General features: G+C 36.2%; 1 long non-coding RNA gene across 1 annotated transcript in view; it reads right to left on the bottom strand.

Annotated features, from left to right (window-relative positions):
- LOC150102304 (uncharacterized) overlaps positions 1 to 15,074 on the bottom strand; it is a 39,365-nt gene that overhangs the window by 20,940 nt on the left and 3,351 nt on the right. The window lies entirely within an intron of this gene.

The raw sequence follows: 15,074 nt of genomic DNA, 5'->3' as shown, positions 1-15,074 counted from the left end.
CGGCTCTTCCCCCGTTCTTGCAGTACTTTTCTGTTAATTCACCGACTTTTGTTGTTCTGTTTATGTGTATTCTAGCTCCTTTGTCGTTTCTGTTTATGTGAATCTTAGTTCTTTTGATTTTTAATTTACGTGCGTCTTCCTGCATTTGTCTTTTCACTTCTTTCATCGGCCAGACATCTGAAGAGGTGGCTGGCCGGAGAACGCGGAGGAGAACGGATGGAGGGAGATGATGTCGGAGATCTGCTTGGTGCTGGCATTTAAGTCAGGCCAAGTAGATCGACTGAGGCCTCTTTTAACTATCTACTACTATCCACTCTACCTTTCCTCTCCTCTCTCACTATCAGGCTGACTCTCAGCACAACTTTTTTTAAATCTAAAGAGGCCAGTGATGAAAGGCATGAACTCCCATTCTACCTCAATAAAGGTCGAAACCGGTCTGGGTAGTGGCCCCTTGCCTTTAATACAAAAATCATACATCCCCTTCTTGGAGATGTGTTTTGGCATTAAGGGTAAATATTAAGATTAGTGATCGGATCTTGTTCCACCTTTGCCACGAGTTGCCCTGATCTTGCACTACCTGTGGGATCAGTTAGACTTGCATCAATTGCAGGCGCAAACTTGACTTTTAGTCTGTTTGCTTACTTGGGAAATGGAGTAAAACCAGGTTTAAAATTGCTTGGTATCTTTAACATATTTATACCCAAGGTAAAAATACTTTCTACATATATATATATATATATATATATATATATATAAATCAGCTAACGCCTTTTTATTCCCATATATGGGGAGTAGGCGAGGCCATTTAGCGCTATCTAACTTTGGAGACTGAGTGAGCAATTCAATCTCCACTGGTACCAATCGGAGATAGATGGCCCAAGGCTGTCACTAATTAAGTGGTACACAGTGAAGAGAGACGGCTCAAATGTGCCGCCATCTCGTGGTCCCTAACCTTAACACAATATATTTAATGTCTGAAATAATGTGGGTTCTATGGTCGATTTTCTTGAGTTTACGATACGAAAAACCCGCTTCCTCGTGCCAGAGATCGACTAACTCGGGAACCAGTTGAAAAAAGGCTTAGAAAAATTTCCTCGAAACCAAGTCTCCTTCGTGCGGCCAAGCGCGGCGGTGTGCAAACGCTACATCCGCTGAGCTACACAGGCCTTATACATATATATTTTTTTTTTTTTGTGTGTGTGTGTGTGTGTGTGTGTGTGTGTGGTGATCGGCTTTTACTCGGTTGTTGTACATTTGAAGAAAATATAGATTTAATGACTATAAAACCGAGTAACAATTATAAAGATTTTAATGATAAATACTACTAGTTTCGGCATATGGCAGCCTTCTTCAGGTATTTAAAAAGGGATACTAATAAACATTGAATTATTTAAACAAACTGGAAATTACAGGTACAAATTGCCTCACATAATCGTTGTATTTTTTCAAGTTGTTCCAACTGACGTGCCATTGTTTATTGCAATCGTCGTGCGTGCAGGTTCACGTGAACGCCAATATTGAACAACTGCAGCATGGCTATCTGGGATGTTATAACTTAAATTGTTGTTTAAGTGGATTGGGTTCAGCAGGATTTCTCTTGATTCTACAATTTTCCTCTCAAACTCATCATCACAGCGAAAGATATTTTCTGATCTATTCCAGCAAACAGAGTGGCTTTGTTGGTTATCATTAGGATTATTTGAAAAAAGAATATGACTGGATAACGCCGTTGCATGAGATCTTTTGTAAGAGATGTCTCTCTTATGCTCTTCTATTCTTTGTTCAATAGATTTGTTTGTTTGTCCAAAGTATGGGATATTGCAATCGCACCACAATTTATATACTCCAGGGTACTTAAGGTTGTGATGAGTAGGTTTTGGATGGCTGATTAGAGAACGGATTTTAGGAAGTGTGGTGAAGAAGGTCCTGATATATTTTTTAAGGACTTTAGCTATTTTTTTTTGGAGACTGTGCTAATGTATGGAATGGAGATGCTACCTTTAAAATTAATAGTCTCTGTTGTGCACTGCCTAGGAATATCCAGAAGCAATTTCTTAATTGTTTTTCAGAGTATCCATTTTTTTTAAAAATAAGAGTGAGGTGATTCATTTCTTTTTGTACTTCATCTTGTTCATTTAAGAGAGAACGTGCTCTGTGTCCTAAAGTAGATATAGTTCCAAGTTTTTGTGGTGGAAAATGATGAGAAAGATTATGCAGATATCTATTGGTATGCGTAGGTTTTCTGTACATAGAGATTTTTAATCTTTCAGAGCACCGTGTAAGCATAACATCCAAGAACCTACTCATCACAACCTTAAGTACCCTGGAGTATATAAATTGTGGTGCGATTGCAATATCCCATACTTTGGACAAACAAACAAATCTATTGAACAAAGAATAGAAGAGCATAAGAGAGACATCTCTTACAAAAGATCTCATGCAACGGCGTTATCCAGTCATATTCTTTTTTCAAATAAACCTAATGATAACCAACAAAGCCACTCTGTTTGCTGGAATAGATCAGAAAATATCTTTCGCTGTGATGATGAGTTTGAGAGGAAAATTGTAGAATCAAGAGAAATCCTGCTGAACCCAATCCACTTAAACAACAATTTAAGTTATAACATCCCAGATAGCCATGCTGCAGTTGTTCAATATTGGCGTTCACGTGAACCTGCACGCACGACGATTGCAATAAACAATGGCACGTCAGTTGGAACAACTTGAAAAAATACAACGTTTTTATGTATCGATCATGTGAGGCAATTTGTACCTGTAATTTCCAGTTTGTTTAAATAATTCAATGTTTATTAGCATTCCTTTATCAATACCTGAAGAAGGCTGCCATATGCCGAAACTAGTAGTATTTATCATTAAAATCTTTATATGTTATCTCGGTTTTATAGTCATTAAATCTATATTTTCTTCATCTCATCTCATCTCATCTTCCTTATACCCTCTTTTACCTTGCGGTGTCGAGGGTCCATTGATCATCGGACCTCACTCCGTTTACAGGATAAGGTGGTCAGCCTTATACCCCGGTGTATCCTATGGCCTGTAGTGTTGAGTTCTCGAGGCCAGTTTGTCTGCTTTGCGGGATGAAAAACCCCAGAATAAACGGGGAAAAAACCCTGATGTCCACGCCCAAGACTGGCTAACTTGGCTATGGCTATGGAAAATCCTTCAGCTCCTCACGTCACCGACGGGAATCGAACCTAGGACACTCCTTCCCCAGGCATATGGTTGCGAAGCGCATAGCCACTAGGCTAACCGCGCGGACTTGTGGTCTTACTTAAAATTATATAACACATCAACGACACCTTTTGTTCCTTTTAATTTACATATTTTATTTCTGTGAAATATTATTTACAAATGTATTTAATAACTCTAACATACAGAAAATAAATTAAGTGAAAAATACAATCTTATTTTTTGGTCCTTAATCTGCTTATTGTTAATTTTGCGCTGTTGTTCAAAGGTTCTTCCTATGGTTGCAGAATTGTCATCATGTAGTTTTCGACAATGTGCCTCTCATCTGAATGTTTCTTCAGTTGTGATTGTTGGGAATTTGTTACTTTAGTTATACTAAGATTACATTATTCTTTTTTTGAAACCAATACATATTTTGTTTGACATTGTTTGAGTTATCTGAAAACATTTCGTTCACATAATCGAAAATCCGAACTGTTAGAATTTGGTGGTTTTACAGAGACAACAGATAATTTAACCCTAAAACGTGACTTTAACTCTTAAAGTTTGGTATAGAAAAGTAGAAAAATGTTTGTACTCTCCAGATAACACAAATACAAATTTTACCTTGCCCCACTCAAAGTAAGATAAAAACACACGAACAGTATATCCAGCAGCATGTGAAAACATTTTGTTGAGTCATCTGCACAAAAGGTTCATTTTTGAAGGAACGGTCAGGGGTAGTGCTGAATAAGGGTAAACAGTACTATAAGAAAAAAACCATAGAATAGAGTGACTTTGGATCATCCACTGCCGCTGATGTATTGGGTTATGGTGTTTTGTGTCGGGTAATGTAAAAATAAAGGGTGAGCCACAAAATTCTTTGAAAGTTTCTTTGTGAAAAGTTCTAATTGTTTAGAATTTTGTAACAGAAAGTTAACATAAAATATAAGATCAGAGCTAATAATAATAATAATAATAATAATAATAAATAACTATTTATTTATGGTGCCATATGAAGCAATCTAAGAAGAAGAAGAAGAATAACAGTGGGTGAAAAATACGAATTTTCAGTTATCATTGGAATAATTGATTGTTGATTTTTTTGAATAAGACTTCCAATTTATTTCCTAAAGAAATTTGTATTTCTGATGGAATTATTTTAAGATATGCATTGACAAAATTACCTTGCAGTTGGAATGAATTACCTGAAAGAGTTAAAAACCAGAATTCTTGGTTAATAAAATATAACCATCAGCTGAAGTGGGAAATTGGTTCACTATCTCTGGACAAACTAAGAAATTGGATGACAGAATCAACATGCAAATATCAAATATTACTCGCTAAGGTTAATAGGAAAACCTCTTCTTGATTTAAATGAAATTGGATACTCAAAACGTGAAAACATAACGTGTACTTTTAAATACTTTTGGAAACATAGCGAACATTTCTATGCTTTTAATAATGCTCAAAAATATATGTATTGGTTTAAAAAAAATAATAATGTGACCCTTACTATTACTACAGTAACAAATTTCCAACGATTACAAATGAAGAAACTTTTAGATGAGAGGCACATTGTCAAAAAACAAACGATGGCAATTCTGCAACCATGGTAAGAACCTTTGAACAACAGCGCAAATTTAACAATAAGCAGATTAAGGACCAAAAAATAAGATTGTATTTTTCACTTTATTTATTTTCTGTATATTAGATTCATTAAATACATTTATAAATAATATTTCACTCAAATAAAATGTGTAATTAAAAGGAATAAAAGGTGTCGTTGACCATATATATATATATATATGGTCTTAAATTTTTTTTTCTTGTGAAATGTCTTGCCACAAGCTCACCAGAGACTTTTCTTTCTATTTTTTTTTTCTTGAAAATCCACTCAGTGAATTAAAAGTTATTTGTTCGTGCACGCCCTGAAATATTTCAAGAGACTGTCAATTCGTGGAAATCAAAAGGAATCGGGTATTAAATTAATAGCCAGAATTTTAGTGGAGAATATTTCACCTGAAAAGTGAAAAGTTATTTATTATATATGTAGATACCTGCAACAGACTAGAAAAAACAATCGTACTTAAAGTACGACTATTTGAATTTGGTTATTTTACAGTCGCAATTCTAATATTGAGTAATGAGGGTACATTAGAGTATTACCATGGATACATTAGCGACTTTTCATGTCTAATGTTTGTGGTTGAGTGACATCAGTATATAATTATTCAGAAATGTCTAAACGCTGCCGCCACTAGACACTACTAAGAATTCCCAGTCTTTAGAATATGAATATATAATAATATATGTATGTATGAGCTATGGAAAAAGAAAAAAAAGTGTGTGTTTGAGGGATACCAGGATATAATAAATGTGACTGTAATTTGATGATTTGATGAATTTGATGAATATTTGATGATTTAATATTTGAGCTATATAAAATATACATTTGTAACTTAATGAATAAACGTGTGTGCTGTTGTTGTTGCGTTTTCCAATAAAAGTTTAAAAACATGCGACAGGCAGTCGAAACTATTTTTTTTTCAAAACTTATCATATAATATTCCATTAGGGGAGCGGGAAAAAACAGTGGGGAACTGGTATACTGTAATTAATTATTTTAGAAATTTGTCTAATGCTAACTATTGACATTGTTTGAGATATCTGTAAACATTTAAGTTCACATTTTCGAAAACCCATAACTACTAATCTCTAATAGAATGTTGGAGTCATAAGAACACAGAGATCATGCAAAACATCAAAATGGAGGAAATTGAGTCATGAAAAGACACTTTGCATGCTTACCTAAACATATCATATAGTGTAAAGTTTTAAATGAACTAATCTTCCCACACTCAGAACGAGGCCTGAAAACAAATCACCTCATACGAGTCACTCAGTTATCTACAAACAAGACTAACGAAATTAACAGTGTGGGAAAATAATACACGCACACACACTATCTGCATTGAGAGATGGGAAATTACCGATCGCTGGCGGATATATTAGTCAGGAAAAGACATTTTGAGCTTGCTCACCACCTTGGGAATAAAAACATAGTATGATCCAATGCTAAGGAATTAACGGGGTACTAAACGGACAGAAAATCTAAGGAAACAAAAGTCAAATCGAAAAAGTTATTACAGAAATTTCGTTCTTTCAAGCTTGTGCGTGGTGCTGTGGATAAAAATTCAACTATTTCGGAATATCTATTTGCATTAAGAAGAGTCATTCTGGAAAGACTGTAAGTAAATTTAAATTATCATTAGAATTTCTAGACATACAAAAATTATTGTAAGCCTTTAAGTGTCTGTTTATTTTTATTTTATTTTTTTCGAAAATTCCGTTTGATTTTTCTCTTCACAGTAAACTAAAAAAAAACACCAATACCTAAACATTTGTAAACAAGATAACGTTAATTCAAAAATAGGTTTTCATATACCAATAATCTTTTAGTGATGTCACCTCCAACTGATATTGAAAACCTCGGAGCATAAAAAAGTGTGTGTTTGAGGGACACCAGCATATAATTAAATTATTCAGAAAAGTCTAAACACTGCTGCCATCACGAATCTACTCCAAGAATTCCCACCTTTTAACAGGAACGAAATATCCCAAAATGTATTGGAAAATTAGTACAGCCATGTATAGATAACCAAAGTCAAAACATGATGACAATGAAGGATGTGTGTCACTCTGGAAAAATTCCAAGATATCTTATCTCAAAAACATCGCCTATAATTCCATAGGCAAACCGAAACATCATGTGATAGCACAGAGAGAAATATGTTTCCCAGAAATTTTCAAACACAAAACGTCACGATTCCTTATCTCTAAACATCACACACAATGTTATAAGCAAACTAAACACACCACGTGATTTCCCTGACGGATGAGGGCCCCCAGCGAAATTCCAAATATTTCCAAACTTTATCTTATCACTATCCATCACCCATAATACCATACCCAAACCATTTCCTTACCTACAACTCATAACAACACACATCCAGTACACTGACATCACTTTCCCTTTCACCCTAATCCTATTTGGTTCATAGTATCCCACCAAACACGACATGAATGCTTATCCACTAATATATCTCCCTTTTATATTCAAAACAATAACGTCACTTATTTCCAACTAACAAATTACGTCACTTATATTCATCTGATAACAACACATCGATGTCACGATTCCTTATCTTATCTTGATCTTGATCTGGTCAGAAGTTTCCTTCCAATCATGACACGATTCCTTATCCACTAATACAGTGGTTCTTAACCAGTGTTCCCTGGAACCCTGATGTTCCGTGGAAGGTGAATAGGTGGTCCAAGAGAAGTTCTGGAATTTGTCATTTTTCACAAATTAATTTATTGATGGTTTAGTTGATGTTTAATTAATTATTAATTATTAATTAATTATCAATTATTGATTAATAGTAAAAAATCAGCTAAATTACCAATTAATTATTAATTTATACATTAAAAAATAACCAAGGTGTTCCGTGAAAATTTCAGGATTTGTGAAGTGTTCCATAGTTGAAAAAAGTTTGACAAACACTGCACTAATATATCTCCCTTTTCCATTCAACACAATAACGTCAGTTATTGACAACTAACAAATGACATCATTTATCTACATCTGAAAACAACACACACACACACACGACACGATTCCTTATCTTATCTTGATCTTGATGTGGTTAAAAGTGTCCCACTAATCACGACACAATTCCTTATCTCTACCATCACCCATAATTCCATACGCGAACTAATTTTACACCTGTTTTTATGTTATTAATATAAAAAGTGGTATATGGGATGTCCAGACAATTATTGGTAGATAGTGTATATCCACGATTTTCACTCATGATCCTAAAGTATAATACTTATATTGTTTGAAGTAGTGTGGATTCGATGGTCTAACTGTACAAGAGATAGAATAACTCGGAATCCGACTGAATAATAAATCTAGAAAACGTTGCTCTAGCCAGCAATTTGATTTGAACTTAAAGCAATCTTTCTTCCTATGGTTGGGAAATGGCAATTACAGTTTCATACAATTTAGCGACATTCATTCTTGTGAATTCTACCTACAAAAAGCTAAACCTATAATAAATTTATTACCGTGGAAAGGTTGAATAAAAACAACCTCTCTAGATAAACCGTTTCAAGCCACTTCAATATGATTATTAATGATAATTTTTGAATAAAAATAATGAATATGCATAAGCTTAAATCAATAAATGGTGCCTGTGTGGCTCTATAAAATTAGCGTTTGCTCAATTGCATCGCTCTTGGTCTAGGCTATTAGAAGAAAGATTACTATCCGTTTTATTCCATTCTAGTCGTGGTCTAGAAGTCCTTTTTCTAGGCTGTTCTTATCTGTGCAAAGTTACTGAGCTGGTTGATCTTTAACAAGGACAAATTAAATTTTTCTTTCCAGAAACTCAGGTTTTTAACATCACATCTCAATAACATCACATCCCATGTTGTCGTTTAGGGCTAAGATACTGCAGCAGTTAAATTCAGCAGTTAAGTTTAACTGGCAAGCAGTTAAATTCCAAAGGAATAAGTTTGGAATTAACTGCTTCCCAGTCTTCAAAATTTAATCATGGTTAAAATATTATCAGCCAATTCGTTTTGGGATAAAAGGCATTTAAAAAAATAAATACTAACCTTGCTGATAGATGAGTTCATTCCAAGCTTTTGCATGAGATGTTTTATGTCAGTTTACTAACATACGTGAATAGCTATAGTTATTTATGTATCTAATATAAATTTTTAGCATAAAATGAGCAGTTCATACTGGAAAAAGTTACACTCAAAAATGAACAAATCTGATACCAGAGTGATATCCCAGAGATGGAAAGGGAGCAATAAGAAGACCAAGAGATGGTGGGAGGGGGGATTAAAGAGATCGCTGGAATTCAAGATTATTTTTGCCGTTGGAGTCCAAAGACTCATCATGGGAGATCCAAACTATCCACACAACCTAACCTACCTCTCCTTAAACCAATTAACAAACAGAGCACCCACAATTGACACTGACAGCTAATTCCATTCATTCACGACTCTAAAAGCAAAACACATCTAGTCCTCACACCCCTAATAACTAACCACACCTTAATTAAACTTCAGTATGATCTGTTATTCTAGCCCCCTACCCAGGTGTTGAAACATTCCCATGCATCAATCATATAAAACCTTTTAAGCAACTTAAATGTTTATATCCTATCCCTTTTTTTCCCTATCAACCAACTTCTGCAACCCACACATCCTCAAAGATAACATTCCACAGATACTCGCTGCCTTGGTCGCTCAGTTCTGAATATTCTCCACTGGTTCTTCATCTCCAAGAAACCCAGGTGACCAGGACTGAGCACAGTAATCCAGATGTGGACATATCACGGCCCCATAAAGTGAAATAAAAGCTATCTTATCTCTACTTGTTATTGCGTTCTTCAATAGCCATGTAACCTAACGAGCTGCTTTAACAACGTTAGCAATATGTCCTCTAAACTTTTACTTTCTTTTTACCCCCCCCCCTAAATCCCTACCTTCATCTATTACCTGGAGTACAGTATCATCAATGTAGTACACAGTTTGTTATCCATTTATCCATTTATGCCAATATGCATAACTTTACGTTTCTCGACATTAAACTGACAACCGTTATCTTTTGCCCATAGAGGCAGCCTATTTAAATCATCCTGCTAGCCCTCTACATCTCCTTGATTAACTATTACTCTACTTAATTTAGCATAATAAGAAAACAACTGAATATTCCCTTTCAGGTTATTTCCTATATCATTTATGTACAAAGTGTCCAGGAGCCACCTTTTATCTACATAACCAGTGTCGTATCCATCCCTATTTGATCTAATTTGCATAACAGATTTCCATGTTGCATTCTATCAAATGTCGTTGCGAAATCCAGTAGAATCATCGTGTAGCCATTTCCGTTATTCAACTCCACTGTTACTCTATTACAAAAAGTTAGTAAATTACTAAGGTATGAAAACTACCCTTCACAAAGGCACGTTGACTTCATATAGTATCATATTTTTATCTATCCATTATTAAATTCTCTTTTTGACCAATTTTCCAGTACTTTAACGGTTACACCTGAGATACCTATTGGTCTATAGTTGGCTACTGCAGTCTTAGAACTTCCTTTATGCTAGGGAATTATTTTGCCCTCTTTCCACTCCCTTGGAACTCTACCAGAGCTGAGACTTAAATTAAACAGACTAGTCAGAGGCATTGCCAGTTAACTTGCACATTCTTGCAAAACCCGAGCCGATATCCCATTTAATCCCACAGCCGCATTTACATTGGGATTCTGCAATATTCTAAGAACCTCCAGTTCATCCACCTCTGTTCCCACACAGGAACTAATGTCTGGCGTTAGACGCCTAACACCAAAACCATTTAGATGCAATCCATCAGCATTATACAAATCCTTCTTTCCATCAAATACAGACCGGATATCCGCACATCCTACATTCCTTCTGCAAAATCTACGTATTGAATCATTAGCTATTGAATCAACGCCCCCTCCTCAGTTCGCCTCTACCATAGCGTGATAAGAGGCTTCCAATCTACACTTTCTCGCTCTTCAGTTTCGCCTCTTCTAACAACTCCTTTACATCCTCCCTCATACAATACTTCTTGTCTCTCAAATCCCTTGTGTGAACCGATGCAATTAGTTCCTCCGCCTTACGTTTTTTGAATCCGGATGGCATGAGTAATATTGTGAATTTCTGTACCAGGGATACACCGTTTTGTCAGACTTTCATTAAGTACTCTACTCCTCTAATCACTGACACTACTTAAATATTTTGCTTCTTAACATGTTTTTTTTTCGCTCGATTTTTATTGCTAATTCGAACTGCGTGCTTCTTTCTATCCTCCACCTTGCTAATCTCTTTCCGCTTCTACAATTTTAAAAATTTTCGCACTTTGTGCAATGAAGGATAACATTCAAACGCTCTATTTCCTGATCTTCATTTCGTTCTTCTCTATTTCCACGGCCTCACGTTCAACATCTCATCTCATCTTCTTTATACCCTCTTTTACCTTACGGTGTCGAGGGTCCATTGATCATCGGACCTCAATCCGTTTACAGGATAAGGTGGTCAGCCTATACCCCGGTATATCCTATGGCCTGTAGTGTTAAGTTCTCAAGGCCAGTTTGCCTGTTTTGCGGGATGAAAAACCCCAGAATAAACTGGGTAAAAAAACCTGCTGTCCACGCTCAAGACTGGCTAACTTGGCTATGGCTGAGGAAGATCCTTCAGCTCCTCACGTCACCGACGGGAATCGAACATAGGACACTCCTTCCCCAGGCATATAGTTGCGAAGCGCATAGCCACTAGGCTACCCGCGCGGACCCAATATTATCCTTCCCACTGTCGACCTTGTCCACTCTACTACTATTTGCTGCGCTCTGGTCACCTAATAAGTACTCACTTTTGGAACATTTAATCCACACCCTTTCTGTAGTTTCAATTTTTTTCCATATATTCATTAATTTTCTTGACTAATACATTTCACACACTGCACTTCACAAAATCCTGCAAATTCAAATCTCCCGATAACGTGGTATTTTCCATCATTGTTCTACCACTCAATGGAGCCATGCCAACTCTATCGTAAAAAATAATTCTTCTTCTTCTGCAGCTTCTCCCACTTAAGTGGAGTCACTGTTGATAATGAGTCTCCTCCACACCTTCCTGTCTTGGGCTGTCACCACATCCAAGTTCTTCATCTTCAAGTCCTCTTCTACCAGCTCCCTCCATCTCTTCTTTGGCCGCCCACGCTTCCGCCTTCCTTGCACATCCATCTGCATGACCCTTCTTCCCACATATTCGTCCTCTCTCCTCATCACATGACCAAACCATCTCAACCTCATATTATCGTAAAAAAATATTAATAATAAATAAAAAATAAAAATCAGCTAACGCCCTTTATTCCCTTATACGGAGTACGCGAGTCTATTTTAGTTCTAATACTCTTTTAGAGTATTGTATCCCAAGCGAAATACTATTTAATTTTTGGAGACTGGGTGGCCAATTAAATATCTTATGCTGATTAATAAAGTGCTGGGTACAAATTAGTAAAACCGGTGAATGATCTTTTGGTGCGATTGCTGTAGGAAATTGCAGAGCAGTGTTCCCAACCATTCCGGTGCCATACAACATCCGCCATACTCTTTGCACATCATTCGATGACTTTAAAATAAAGGAATAAACAGAAAATAAATATCTGAACCAACACATCTAAAAATATTATTATTAGTATTTTAAGGCATTTCCATTGAGTCAGAGGACTCACCTTGTGAGACCCAAATTAACCATTATACACATAAATCCTATCATCCCTCCTTGAATCCATTCACCGACAGAGAACTCAAAACCAATTTTGGCAGTCTATTTCACTCACTCACCATGAAAAAATCTGAGCTAACACACTACTAACCGCACTTTTACAGAACGTCCAAGAATGCCTCCTAGTTCTCTCATTATTTGTCATATATATTGAAAATTTTACTTTCATCAATTTTCTAAAATTCCTTTCATATCTTAAAGGTTTATATCATGTCCTCTCTCTTTTCCCACCTATCCACTAAACTTTGTAACCTACAACCCTTTAACCTATCCTCGTAGGGAGTATTCCATAGACCTTTCACCATTTTTGTTACTCGTCTCTGAATCTTTTCTACCACTTCCTTGTCCCCAAGAAACTCAGGTAACCATCTGTCCACCGTAGTCAAGTTGTTACCGAATCATAGTCTTATAAAGATGGATAATAACTTCCATATCTTTACTTGTTAGCGTGTTTTTCAACATTCAAGTAATACTTTGAGCTATTTTACCAATTTTTGCAATATGCCCACTGAACCTCAACTCCTTGTCCACTTATCCCAAGTCCCTAGCCTATCAATTCCCTGCAATCCAAAATCATCTATATGATACACCATAAGCAACTTTTTCAACCCAAGGTGCATAGCCCTACATTTTGCAACATTAAATTAAAATCATTATCCTTTTCCCACAACGCCAGTTTATTTAAATCATCCTGCAAGATATCTTCACCTTTATCAACTACTGTCCTCCTCGATTTTGCATCGTCAGAAAACAATGGAATATCCAACTTAAATCATTCTCTATATCATTGGTGCACAAATTAGAGTCGTGGCACAAATACACTCCGAGGTTCTCCACTAGTCACCGTCATTCTCCTACAAACCTTCAGGAAAGTAGCAGGAAAGCCAGGCTCTTATTCAAAAAATTATCTGGTGACCCCACAACAGCAGCAACCGAAGTTAATATAAATGCAAACCAAATTGCAACTCAGCTATCTCTGAATGGTAAACCAAGCACCGAAGGAAAAATACCTAAAGATTATAGTATAAAAGTTAGGGATTCAGAAAATAATCTCTTCAAAGCACCATTTACTAAAGAGGAACTAGAAAATGCCCTAAAAGCATTAAAACCAGGAAAAGCTGCCGGTATGGTGAATATTTGAAACGAAATACTGAAGAATCTGGGAGAAAAGGCAGCAGAGTGGTTATTAGAATTTTTCAACTTTTGTTGGAAATTTGCTAAAATACCCTGCATATGGAGGCAAACGAAAGTAATACCTATCCTGAAATCGGGTAAACCTGCTGAGGATCCAAAGAGCTACAGGCCCCTATAGCTCTCCTACGCACAATACTGAATGAGAGGTTAATCTTGAACAGACTAAGTCCAGAAATAGAGAAAGTGCTGATAAAAGAACAGGCAGGATTTAGACCAGGAAGATCATGCACTGGACAAGTATTAAACTTAATACAGTTTATTGAGGACGTCTTTGAAAGGTGGTTAGCAACAGGAGCTGTATTTATAGATTTGATAGAAGAACACATGACACACTAAATCTTGAAATGCTTATAGTCAAAATTTACAGCATGACAAATAGCTATCGGTTAGTGGAGATATTTAGGTCGCTGCTGTTCAGCAGGAGATTCTTTGTTGATTGGTCTACCTCAGGGAAGTGTGCTATCTCCCCTCCTCTTCAATATATATATATATATATATATACTAATGACCAACCTATAAACCCACGGTCAAGAACCTTCTTATATGCAGATAACCGGGCATTAGCTTATCAAGCAAAATCCTGATGACATTCAGAAGCAGCTCACACAAGAGCTAGAAACCATTACAGTTTACTATAAGGAAAAACAACTGAAACCAAATCCCAGTAAAACCCAAATGTGTCTTTTCCATCTCAATAATAGGCAGGCTAGGAGAGAGTTGAATATAGAATGGAATGGTGTGAAACTGGTCAATTATCCAAATACAACTTACCTAGGTGTTACACTCGATAGGACCTTAAATTATAAGCGACACATAGAGAAGACAGGAGCTAAAACTCAAACATGTAATGATATTTTGCATCGATTAACATCATCTCGGCGGGGTGCAAATCCACAAGTACTGCACAGTTCTGCACTGGCACTCTGTTTTTCTACAGTCGAGTAGGCTTGCTAGCCTTGTTTGGGAAAGATCATCACATGTCAAAATTATTGACAAAGTTCTTAATGAAACATATAGGCACATTACCGGTTGCCTTAAGCCTCCAAAAATTGACCATCTATACTCACTGTCTGGTATTGCACCTCCTCACATCAGAAGGACTACACAGAGTGTATATATGCGGAAACAACAACTAAATGATGAACAACAACCTTTGTATGGACATGTTGCAGTACATAAGAGGCTAAGATCAAGGAAAAGTCTTATTCACTCAGGGGAACCATTGGTTGATTCCATAAAATATATAAGGTCAACAATGTGGCAAGAACAACCTCCAGAGGCTCTGAACTTAAA

This window comes from Typopeltis vanoorti, chromosome 10 (assembly GCF_054136105.1).
Source record: "Typopeltis vanoorti isolate ZY-2024b chromosome 10, IOZ_Tvanoo_1.0, whole genome shotgun sequence".
NCBI lineage: Eukaryota > Metazoa > Arthropoda > Arachnida > Uropygi > Thelyphonidae > Typopeltis > Typopeltis vanoorti.
This window is presented reverse-complemented; position numbering and strand designations above follow the sequence as displayed.